Source organism: Dipodomys merriami, unplaced genomic scaffold (assembly GCF_024711535.1).
Source record: "Dipodomys merriami isolate MVZ:Mamm:240054 unplaced genomic scaffold, mDipMer1.0.p SCAF_209, whole genome shotgun sequence".
Lineage (NCBI taxonomy): Eukaryota > Metazoa > Chordata > Mammalia > Rodentia > Heteromyidae > Dipodomys > Dipodomys merriami.
The window spans coordinates 1,398,951-1,411,891 of record NW_027203482.1 but is presented as its reverse complement, the minus strand read 5'-3'; positions in this window follow the sequence as shown (position 1 = coordinate 1,411,891).

Sequence of the window (12,941 nt, the reverse complement as noted above, 5' to 3'; positions counted from 1 at the left end):
ATTTAGGTTCCTTTAGGGGTGCGTCTAGGAAAACTTGCCAACCTGTTTTGGGGACCCCCTCTGGAGGTCATTTGTGGCTTCTGGGAACTCCTTGAGAGGTCATGTAGGGCTTCCTTGGGAAGCAATCTGGAACCTCATCAAGAGTACATCTGCTACTTCCTTGAGAAGCCATCTGAAACCTACACTGGAGGTCGTCTGGGGCCTTCTCCAGGGGCCATCTTGGACTTTCTCCAGAGGTCATCTGGGGCTTCCTCAGGAGGCAACCTGAGAACTCTTCAAAAATAGGCGTTAGGACTTCCTTAAGAGGCAATCTAGGACCACCTCCTGAGGTCATCTTGAAGTACTTTGGGAGGTCAGCTTGGGTTACCTTGATGAGAAATGTATGACCGTCTTCAGACATCACCTGGGACTTACTTGAGAAGCCATATAGGACCTTCTCTGGAGGTCATGTGTGGCTTTCTCAAGAGGGTTATCTGGACCTTCCTCTGCGGTTCCCATATAGCTCTTTGAGTGGTCATCTGGGAGCTATTTTAGAGGTAATCTCAGCCTCATTGAGAGGACATCTTGGACCTCCTTTGGAGGTCATCTGACACTTCCTTGGGGAGTTATTTGGAACCTCCATGAAAGATTATCTAGGGCCTCCTAGGGACGACATATGTGACATTTTCCAAGGGTCATCTGCGGCCTCCTCAAGAGGCAATCTGGGACATTCTCTATGACATCTGGGACCTCTTGTATTGGTCAATATTGAGACATATGGAACATGTAAGTTAAGCGTCTGTGGCTATTGGTCTGTTTGTGTATGCTGATAGTTTTACCTGTGTCCTGTATGCATCTCTGTTTACTCTTTCCTCAGGATTGGAGAACAAGGCCATATCCAAGTTGCCATATCCAAAAAATATTCTCCCCCAGGGTTATAGAGTCCCTCAGAGGAAGATGCATTGATGTACTCTCTCCTATTCTTTGCCACCAGAACCTCTCATGTTAAGTCATCCTATACCAAAAGTGGTTACTTTTATCAGCCTGAGGTGGTACAATGTGGTATGTTACCATTATTACCCTTGAAAGAGGAACATAGAGGAGATGGGGGGGCAGGACCCCATTTGAATATATGTTCCCTTTACAACTAGTGACCTGTATAACTGGAAACAGCAAACTCCATCCTTTTCAGAAAAAAAAAAAAACAGGGGCTCATTATTTCATTACAGACAGTAATTTTCACACACAAGCACATCCGGAATGAGTGTCAGCAAATTTTACAGGTGCTTTTCACCTGGTAGAAAAGGGAATGAATCCTGCTTGATGATTTGAAAGTAGTACTTGGACCAGACAGTAGCCCCAATATTGAACCAGACCATTTAGAGCAAGTCTTTCCACAGACTTAGCCAAGCTGAGACTAACAGTGTTCGAGGTATGGAAGTGCTTACCTATTATTGCTAGGTTTGATTAGCAGGGATACTGCAGTGGCTAGAAAGCCAAGTCATCAAACTAAGGTGAGTGAGATGGTACAATTCCCCAGTGAGTACCCTAATGCTTTTCTGGACCTTCTCCCAGAAGACTATAGGACAAATAGGCCTATAGATTTTGAAGCCCTAGAGAATCAAAGAGCCCTAAATATGGTCTTTATTACCCAGTCAGCCCCAGATATTAGAAGAAAGCTTCAAAAGTTAGAAAATTTTGAGAGAAAGGTGTATTCTAAGTTGGAAGTGGTTACCCAGTAGGTGTTTGATAACAGAGATACCCTGGATAAAAAAGACTCTAAGATTTGGGCATTTACCCAAATGCTTACAAACAAGACCACACTAAAGCTGCCAGCACAACCATGTTTACTGCAGCATTATTTACCATAGCTAAGATATGGAAACAACCCAGATGCCCTTCAGTAGATGAATGGATCAAGAAAATGTGGTATATATACACAATGGAATTCTATGCCCCCATCAAAAATAATGACATTGCCCCATTTGTTAGGAAATGGAAAAACTTGGAAAAAATTATATTAAGTGAAGTAAGCCAGGCCCAAAGAAACATAGGTCCCATGGTTTCCCTTATTAGCAATATCTAGTATATGTATGAGTCAAGCGGAAAAGGTCAGATAATGTGATGTTCGGAAAATGAACTCTTAGATATATATTTTAATGTTTTTTCTTTCATGCGTGTGTTTCTAACGCATTTATAAGATTATTTCTTTGTTGCTTTGTATGTCCCTGCCCCACAGTATAACCCCCGCTTTCACTATATTTGATGTCAGTATAAATTGTGGAGGAGATGGGGAAAAACAGGTCGTTTAAGGATACAGGTGGACCTGTTGCAGCAATGAGAAGTACAAGTTGTCATGTCAAAAACGAGCTTTAAAACTTTGGTGCCGGCGGGGGGGGGGGGGGATGATTGGGTGGGGGAGGCTGGGAAGGGATGTGAAGGGTAAACAAAGTAGGAGGCTGCAATTCTTGGTAAGAAATGTATGCATTATCCTGCCCATGAAATTGTAACCCCTCTTTACAGTATGTTCACAAATAAAGTAAAATAAAATTAAATTAAAAAAAGAAGACTCTAAGAAAGGGGGTTGAATTCTGATAGGAGCACCAGAATAGGGATCAAGGAACCCTTGGCAAAGACAGTACAATTCATTTGAAATGGCACTAGGGAACCTCTAGGACTACATCGGTGAGCTTATTGCAAGCAAAATGGACATTGGGAAAAGGAATGTCCATGGAGGAGAGAGATAGAAAACGACAGGTTATGTAATCACATTAAACACCTGGAAAATGTGTTCATAGCTCTGGAGTAACATGCAAAGGAGCTTGGGGCTTGGAATTCCAACTGTGTTCAATTTAAAAAGCAGCCCTCTGAACTTAAGAAGAAATGTGACAAAGAAGAATTCACACACTGCTATCTCAAAACACAGGCTTATAAAAGACTGAATCTCCAATATGTGCCTGTCAAAAGTTAAAAGCACATAGAAGAGCATATTGAAAAAAAGAGAATAATTTGACGTGAAGAAAATATTTGAAGATATAAACTAGTGACAGTCAAAAATGAGAAGAAAATCCTCAAAAGGAACATAGAAAACACTCAGAATCAAATGAAATTCAAGTTCATTTGTCTGGATGAGTATGAGGCAAATTAGGGGATCAGAGGCCAACAGAAGCACAAGACAGCAATACTGCCATCCTTGCTAACCACAAGAGAGGCAAAGAAGAGATCCTGATGCTGTATTAAAAAATGTTGGACATGAAAAAGGAGCTTGGCCTGATATAAGAATGTATTAGGCTGAAGTACATGTCAGTTATAAGCTTTGAAGAGTGTCACCAGAAATTCAAAGCATTAGAGAAAGAAGGAAAGAATAGTTAGCAGAGAAGACTGGGAAGTGCTGTGTCATAGAAGATGAGGCCAAGAAAAGTAAAAAGGAAAATATCAGGTTCAAGAAAGAGATTGTTCCTCTTCAGAAAGAGTTAAAGGACCACATGCTCTGATAGGGAATGCTGGGGAAAGGGAAAAGCATTAGGAAGAAAAACAGAACAGCTAAACAAACAGTTGAAAGATCTGTCACAAAAATACACTGAAGTGGAAAACTAGAAAGAGAAACTACTAGAGTAAAAACTCCAAAAGACTGCTGAGATCTTCATTATAAATGTAATGCAGAAGCATCGTATCCCAATGGAACAGGTGGAGGTGGGAAAAAATACCTCGCAATAGCACCTTTGCGAACTTAAGGGAGCAGCTGAAGAGCAAGCAAAGGTGTTGTGAGAAGGAGCAGCAACCAAGAGGTTAAAAGCACAGTCAAAGGAACTCTCCTGTGACCCTGCCAAAACAGTTAGAGGTTAAGGAGCACATTGAGAAGGAGATCTTGAAAGCAAGTTTGAGAGAAAAGGAGGAGAATAAAATGGAAGAAGTCTCCAAGGTTCAGAGTACTGTACAGGAGGTAAAGAAACTAGAGACCCTAAGATACAGGGAAACATCTGAGCTGATCAGGTAACTTGGGAGATCACTCTAAAACCAGTGGGGTCTCTAGAGCTGCTAGTCGTTAAAATTAAAGGAACAAGCAAAAAGAATTGTAATAAGTGTTCACACTGAACTTGTAAAAAATTCATACAGGCTCAAGCTTTCTGTCACTTTACATGTAGATATTTGCATCCTGGTAAATTTTCCAAGGCTACTACCTAAAACTCTTCTGAAAACCAGTGGGGCATTAGCCTGACAATACTTTGTAAGGTTTGTAGGTAATTTCCAACAGGTAAATGCTGAAAAGCTGGAACCTATGGAAAGAATTCATACGTGAGGAACCTCAGATGGTGAATTTTGGAAAGTGGACTTCACAGAGGTAAAGCCTGGAAAGTATGGGTATTGTTATCTATTAGTAATAGTGGACACTTTTTCAGGCTGAGCTGAGGCATGAAATAATTCCTTGATTTGGCTTAACCTTAGCTGTGGGGTCCAAAGATGGCCCTGCATTCATGGCCCAAGTTCTCAATTATTAACTAACACTCTAGGAATAAATTAGAAGTTACAATCCATTTATAGAACTCAGAGTTCAAGGCATTAGAAAGAATGGATATGCCCTCAAAGGAAACTAACTAAATTAAATACAGAGACTGTCCATGGCTAAGTGAGCCTCCTCCACTTTGCTCTCCTCGACCAAGATGTAGCCTTTATGTTAAAGGATTTAATACCTTTGAAATATTTTAGGGTGTACCACCCCCTTTAGTTCCTAAATTTGGGAAGGCTATATTAACAGAAATATCTATCTACAATCTGCAGGCTTTACAACATATTCTTTTATGGACCTATCCTTTGGTAACCAAGGCCCACCGGCCACCTAAGAAAAACTCCACCTGAAGGGGAGGGGCCAAGATGGCTATGGAACAGCAAAGAAACACCACATCTCTCCCTAACGAAATACAGAGTTTGGATTTCACTGGTCCATTTCTGCAAGTGACCCACAAAAAAAGGCGATTACTCAGAGAGATACTGGAAGTGAAAAAAGAAAAGGGAAAAACCTACACAGACAGTAAAATAGGAAAACCCTTTCCCCAACCCTTGTTGGTGATGGGGCTCCCCGCTGAGCAGCTTAAGTGGTGGAGTTTTGTGCCAGGTTGCTTTAGTGGCCTGGCTCTGGACCCTCCGAGGATCACACACCCACAAGCAACCTAAGTCTCACAGAAGACTTCCCAGGTCCAGTGCCAACCCAGAGAATACAAACCGAAACCTCAGAAGAGCCAGCATGAAGATTCCCCTCACCCTCCCTGACATGGCGCCTCTGCCTGGCTGGTGAAAGCAGGCCAACCCAGTCAGGAGCAGCAGCAGCTGTCAGCAGTGGGGAATGACCCTAGACTCACATTGTGGCACCTCTGTCCTGCTGGTGTAAACAGCCTAGCCTAACCTGTAGCAGCAGCAACAGCTGGCAGTAGTGGCAAACCATCAAGACTCTGGGCACAATGCCTCTTGGCACTAGCCCACAGGAATAGCCCAGAGCAGCCCGGTGCCACAGTAATAACTGGCACGGGGACAGCTGCAGTGAACAACTCCAGACCCATGGTGCTTTGTGCCTCTCCATACTGGCCCACATAAGCAACCCAGCCCAGCCTGAGGCAACAGCACTGGTTAACACCTGACTCCTGGTGGGTTGGAGGGCGTCTCCATATCAGCTTTCATGAGCAGCCCAGCGCAGCCCATGGTGGCAAAGGTGGTGAACAACCCCAGACATGACGCAGGGTGTGGTGCTGAACAACCCCAGGAAAGCTTTCCTGCCTGGTCTGGCTTTGAACCTGAATACACAGATCTGAGCCTCCTGAGTAGCTACAATTACAGGCATTTACACCAGCAGGGTCTAACTCTTGCCAACCCCTACATTTTTTCTACAATAGATCACTTTTTAGTTCATGAAAGGAATTTAAGCAACTACAAGAGGATCGACGTAATACCCTGTATTCTATCTGACCATAGTGCAATCAAACTTGTTCTCAATAACAATGCATAAAGTAGAAAAAGCTTAAACACATGGAAATTAAAGTGCACTATGTTGAACAAGACGTGGGTCACAGAAGAAGTTAAAAAAGAAATTAAAAAGTTCCTACAATTCAGTGAAAATGAAGAAACATAACAAAGAAATCTATGGGTCCCAGTGAAAGCAATCCTGAGGGGCAAATGTATTGCTCTCAGTACACATATCAAGAAAACAGAGACCAAGTAAACAATGTTATGATACAACTGAAACTGCTAGAGAAATAAGAAAAAATTGAACCTAAATTTGCTAGCCAGAAAGAGATAACCGAAATAAGAGCTGAAGTTAATGAGATAAAGACTGAGAAAATTATAAATAAATTAATACAACAAAAAATGTTTTTAAGAAAAAAATCAATAAGACTGATGGACCACTGGCAAGATAAACTAACAAAATAAGAGAGGAGACCCAACTCAATATTATCAGAGATACCAAAGGAAAAATTACAACAAACATCCAAGACATTCAAACAATCATAAGGAAATAATTCCAAACTCTACTTACAAAGGAAGGAAAACCTAGCAGACATGGATGAATTTCTACACAAATACAAATTGCTATTTGCCCTTTCCTGGTGGGGGCAGCAGTTCAGTAAATAAAGTTCTTTCCTGCCTTAATAGTGTATGGTATCCTCTTCATAGGCTACCGAATGAAACCTACCTATTTAATGTTCCTTACATATGATGCTGTAACTCAGATGGGGTTTTTGAGTTGGAAATGTTAGAATTTCCTAACCACTCCTTTTCTGTGAATTAAACTGCCCTGAGACACCACGGGAGACTTTTTACCAAAACCATTGCTGGCCTTCACATCCACATCCACACCACTTCTCTTCTCTGGTGAATGAAACTACTCTATGGCTCTCTGTTGCTCAATCTCTGTTCAGATGTGGCACCATGCCAGAGAGTTCCTATGGCCTTCGGCGGAAAGGCTGGTCGCCCCCGAACCCGAGGTTGCTTGGTTTTGGGGTCTTGGTCATTTCTCTCTACAGTGTTCTAGGGGAAGTAGGGACATCGCTTCTGCCAGGTCAGCTCTCCTTCACTCACCAGACTGACTCTCCTACACATTTAATGGGGTGCTACAAGTCATGCCCGAGCCATGAAACCCCTTGAAATGCCTCAGGCTCTCCCTGGATAGCCAGAGCACCTAATTTTTTATGCTTTTCTCATATTTAGACAATTTGTGCCTCAGCAATGGTAAATGATCAGAAGTCTGTTCATTTTCAGGATCTCTTTGCTCTCTGCTAATCATGTCCAACTTTCTATATCTCTCCCTTTCTTTTCTACAACTCTTTGTATTATGCCATGAAGGGTGCGACAGGTCCCATTCTACTTTCCCGCTAAAAGGCTAGCCTAACTAGGCTTGATTTTTTTTAATTTAATTTTATTTTATTTGAGAACATACTGTACAGAGGGGCTACAATTACATGGGCAGGATAATGCATACATTTCTTACCCAGCATTGCAGCCTCCTCCTTTGTTTACCATTCACCTCCCTTCCCAGCCTCCCCCCTCCCCCCCCCACACCGACATTGTAAAGTTGGTTTTGACATGACATTTTGTACTTCTCATTGTTGCAACAGGTCCACCTGAATCCTTATACGAATTGTTTGTCCCCATCTCCTCCACATGGCCTACATCCTAAATTCAGCCAATGACAAATGCTGGAAGGGATAAAAGAAAGAAACATTACTACATTGCTAGTGGGAATGTATACTAATACCACCACCACTTTGGAAAGCAGTCTGGAGGTACCTAAGAAAGCTAAATATCCACCTTCCTATGATCTGGCCATACCACTCCTTGATATCTACTCTGAACAACAGAAACCAGTATACAAAGACACACACACACACACACACACACACACACACACACACACACACACACAGAAACACACACACAGGTCTATGATTATTGCAGCACTGTTCACAATTGCCAATATTTGGAAACAACCCAGATGAGCCATACGTGATAAGTGCATCCAAAAATTGTGGGGCCTATATACAATAGAATACCATGTAGCCTTTAAAAAGGACAAAATGATGGTATTTGCAGGGAAATAGATGGAACTAGAACAAATTATTTGAGTGAGGTAAGCCAAGAACAATGAGACAAACGGCATAGGGTCTACCAGATACGTGGATGCTAAAGTCAAAATGCAAGAAGGTATGACACAGTGAACAGAACTCGAGAAACAACGGGCAACCACTCATTTTGTTGTATCACCATTAATGACTACATGTTCTTGACTATGTAGACGGTAGAAATATGCACCCAATGGAGGGAAGCCAGGAGGAGGAACACAGTAAGTGGGAAATGGAACAACATACAACAAAGGGGTCCATCAGCTGCACTGGACATAGAAGAAAAATAACTAAGCAACCCAAACACAGTGATGGGAAGAGATGAATGAGAGGGAAAGAAGACAAGAGGGAATAGCCTACATAAGCAAAAGGAAAAAAATGTAAATATCACCTGAGGTGGGAAAAATAATTTGGATTGTAAGAGCTCATAGAATTAACAAATTTTGGACCATGATAACAATAATTTGCCTTTTCAAGGTTAAAATGTGTTTGTGACTTTAACTAAGTATCACAATTCCATAATACTGTGAAATATGTGAAATATATGTAATCACCTACCTCAATTTTTACAAAAATGTGTGAGAATGGAAGGGTTAGGAGGGATGAGTGACAATGTTGTCAGACACCTTGTATTTGTGTACTGTTTTGTAGAATGGGAACTTCTTTGTTCAACTATTTAAAGATAATAATTATAAAAAGTATTTAAAAATAAACATTAGGATGAAAATAAAAATTTCAAATATAAAATAAGAAATTAAATCCAGTTGGAAGGAAAATTTCTTTGAGGAGAGTAGTTTAGTTTATTCTATAGCAAGTCTTACTTCAGAAATAAATGAAAAAACTAGACCCCAGGTAAGTGAAATAAAGTAAGAAATGGAGTTGAAGAAAGAAAATAGGAAACTCCACCCACTCTTTCTTGCCTGGACAGCTGGTGTGGATAAAAATTCATCATGCTCCTGAATTGAAACCGAAGTGGCTAGGACCTTACTTGGTGGTGCTAACTTCACAGTCGCCTATTGAATTAGCACGAAAACAGCATTGGATCCATTAGTCTCAAGTGGAATAAGTAGTGGACCAATATACAGAGAAGCTGCAAGAAGGACTGTTAAGGATATGACTTACTAAGTGTTAATTAGTGCTAACTAGTGTGTTTCTATAATTTACTTGTTTTCTATTAAATTTACCTTTTAAGCCTGTTCATTGGGTCGAGAGAAGGGAATTTTTAGGATTTGGTAAGAAGGAATCAAGGATTTGATTGGACATGAAAAAACAGTGGGGGATATATAAAGCAGCATGGTCCTAATAATGAGCAGGGCCCACTAATCAATGTTGCCCCATAACTTGGCCCAATGGAGTGCATGGGGCATGCCACACAAGTGAGCATTGCATGCTGCTAGAGGGGGTAGGATGTCATCCTCACATGATGAGCTGTGAAGAATTGATTGGGGAACAGGCAGTTTGTGAAGTAATGGTTGAAAACTGTTAGGTAGGAGACCCACTGGAGTGATGGAGGGGTTCAACCTATATATAGGTTATATGGTCAGAGTAATGGAATTGGAGAAAATCAAGAAATGAAGGAAGGAAGGAAGGAAGTGGTGAGACAGCAGGAGGGGAAAGACCTGGGAGAAGTGGAATTTGAGGGAGAACAGGAGGGGAAGGAAGCCAATTGGCCACCTGTCCAGAGAAGTGTAGTTGAGAGGCCTAGAGAGAAAAAAGAAGTGATGGAAGGAAAAAAGGGAAATGCAGGAAAAGTCTATAAAGAAGGAGGGAATAAGGGAAAAGGATAAAGCCTTACCTATTGAATTTTTGAGGGTAGAAATGATAATTTGGGGAGTTGGTGTTTTGCAAACCAATTAACTATGCCTATTGGATGTCTGAGGTTTGGTGGTTGGGGTTGGGCTGTCACTGAGTGTACAGCCCAGGACAAGGTAAATGCAGGCCCATTTCTAGTGTAAATAAAGTTATCTTCAATGTGCCTCATTGGATTGTCTTGTGTTTTATGCATCATAAGTGTGCAAGTTCACAAGTTAATAGGCTCAAAGGCTAGGAGTTTTGTAAAATGTTGTGACGTAATAATAGGTTTGAAAAACCTAAAGGAACAGTGATATAACAATGGCAACATGATGTCACAATATCGAGTGATAATAATATTTTCATGTTATACTTAGTTGGTGATGCTATAATGGTGATGAGGTCACAATAGGTTTATGATATTACAATATTCACAATAGGTTTTTTTTAATTGTTAAAATACTTTAGAGAGGGGTTACAATTACAGGGAAACGATAATGAGTACATTTCTTATCAAACATTGTAGCCTTCTCCTTTCTTTCCCATTCCCATCCATTCCCATACTTACCTGGCAGGGGAAATATCACGATCACACAATAGGCTTATGAAGACAATTATGATGTCAGTTATGATGTCAGTTCCACCCAGGAGAAAGTCATCCAGCCCAGGCAGTAAAAACTCTGCCCACAGAAGAGTGACTTTTTCACCAGGTAAACACAGCCAGAGACCGACTCTCCCTACAACAGCCTAGACAAACAATTGAAATTCAGTAAACATAAAGTGCTAGAAAAGCTCCAAGCTGGGCTCTGTGGGTGTCCCAGGAGTTAGCCACTCAGGGTAAAGCTACTGTTTTCTGAAAGACCTAAACCATACCCAGAACCTAGGTGCATCACAGCATCTCCAAACTAAAGGAAACAGCCATCTCCATGTTTTGCGATTCTCTAAGCAGATCTCCCACCCACTGAACTAGCATGGGAGGAGGATCAAAAAACATGCCTAACACAAAGCAGTTTCTGCCTGCCCAAACAGACAAGAAACCAATCAAGCCATAGGAAAACCAAACACCACAAGCAGACCCAAGACTCTAACAAGACACTCGTTATGGACACAGGGGAGTTACATGGTCTTCCCATTCACCCCCGATAAAAACAAAAAATCAATGAACTCTTTTCTGAAACTTGTCTTAAATTTTTATTTATTTTATTTATTTTTTAATTTTAATTTTAATTTTTATTTATTTTATTTTATTTGTGAACATACTGTACAGAGGGGTTACAATTACATGGGCAGTATAATACATACATTTCTTACCAAGCATTGCAGCCTCCTCCTTTGTTTACCCTTCACATCGCTTTCCAGCCACCCCCCTCTCCCCGACCCAACCATCTGCCCCCCCCACACACATTGACGTAGTAAAGCTCGTTTTCAACCGGACAACGTGTACTTCTCATTGTTGGAACAGGTCCACCTGTATCCTTAAACGACTTGTTTTTCCCCATCTCCTCCACAGGTTATACGGACATCAAATATAGTAAAAGCCGTGGTTATACTGTGGGGGAGGGACATAAAAAGCAACAAAGAAATAATCTTATAAATGCATGAGAAACACACGCATGAAAGAAAAAGAAAACTTTTAAATACATATCTAAGGGTTCATTTTCCTAACATCACATTATCTGACCTTTTCCGCTTGACTCATACATATACTACATATTGCAAATAAGGGAAACAATGGGACCTATGTTTCTTTGGGCCTGGCTTACTTCACTTAATACAATGTTTTCCAAGTTTTTCCATTTCCTAACAAATGGGGCAATGTCATTCTTTTTGATGGAGGCATAGAATTCCATTGTGTATATGTACCACATTTTCTTGATCCATTCATCTACTGAGGGGCATCTGGGTTGTTTCCATACCTTAGCTATGATAAATAATGCTGCAATAAACATAGTTGTGCTGGCAGCTTTAGTGTGGTCTTGTTTGTAAACATTTGGGTAAATGCCTAAAAGTGGTTTTGCTGGGTCATAAGGGAGCTCTATGAGAAGTCTTTTCAGGAACCTCCATACTGCTTTCCAAAGTTATTGAACAAGTTTACATTCCCACCAACAATGCAGTAAGGTTCCCTACTGTCCACAACCCCTAAATCATCTGTTGTTGTTAGAGTTCTTGATTTTTGCCATTCTAACTGGAGTGAGGTGGTATTTCAATGTTGTTTTGATTTGCATTTCTTTTATGGCTAGGGAGGTTGAGCATTTCTTCATGAGTCTATTGGCCATCCTTCTTTCTTGTTCAGAGAAGTTTCTCTTTAAGACTTTAGCCCATGTATTTATTGGACAGTGGTTTCTTTGAGGATTTGTTGTTGGGGGATTAAATTTTTTGAGTTCCAAGTATATTTTAGATATGAGACCCTTGTCTGTTGTATGGCTAGTGAAGAACTTCTCCCAATCCGTGGGCTTTCTATTGATCTTGTTTGGTATGTCCTTTGCCATTCCGAAGCTCTTCAACTTTATGCAATCCCAATTGTCCAACCTTTCTTTGATTTGTTTTGTTTCCGGGTTTCTATTCAAATAATTTCAGCCTGAGCCAAGGACACCTAGGGTTTCTCCTATTCCATCCTGTAATGTTTTCAGAGTTCTTGCTTTGACTTCGAGGTCTTTGATTCATTTGGATTTGATTCTGGTGCAGGGTGATATATAAGGTTCTAGCTTTAGTTTTCTACATGTAGTTAACCAATTTTGCCAGCACCATTTACTGAAGAGGCTGTCTTTCTTCCATTCTATTTCCTTAGCTTCCTTATCGAAGATTAGATGGCTATAGGTCTGTAGGTTCATTTCTGGGTTTTCAGTTCTATTCCATTGGTCCTGAGGTCTGTTCTTATGATAATACCAAGATATTTTGATTACTATGGCTTTTAAGTAGAGTTTGAAATTTGTTATTGATATTCCTCTAGCAGTGTTCTTTCTGTTAAGGATCATTTTTGCTATTTGGGGTCTCTTATTGTTCCATATGAATTTATGGATTGCCTCTCCTATTTCCTTGAAGAATGACGTTGGAATTTAGATT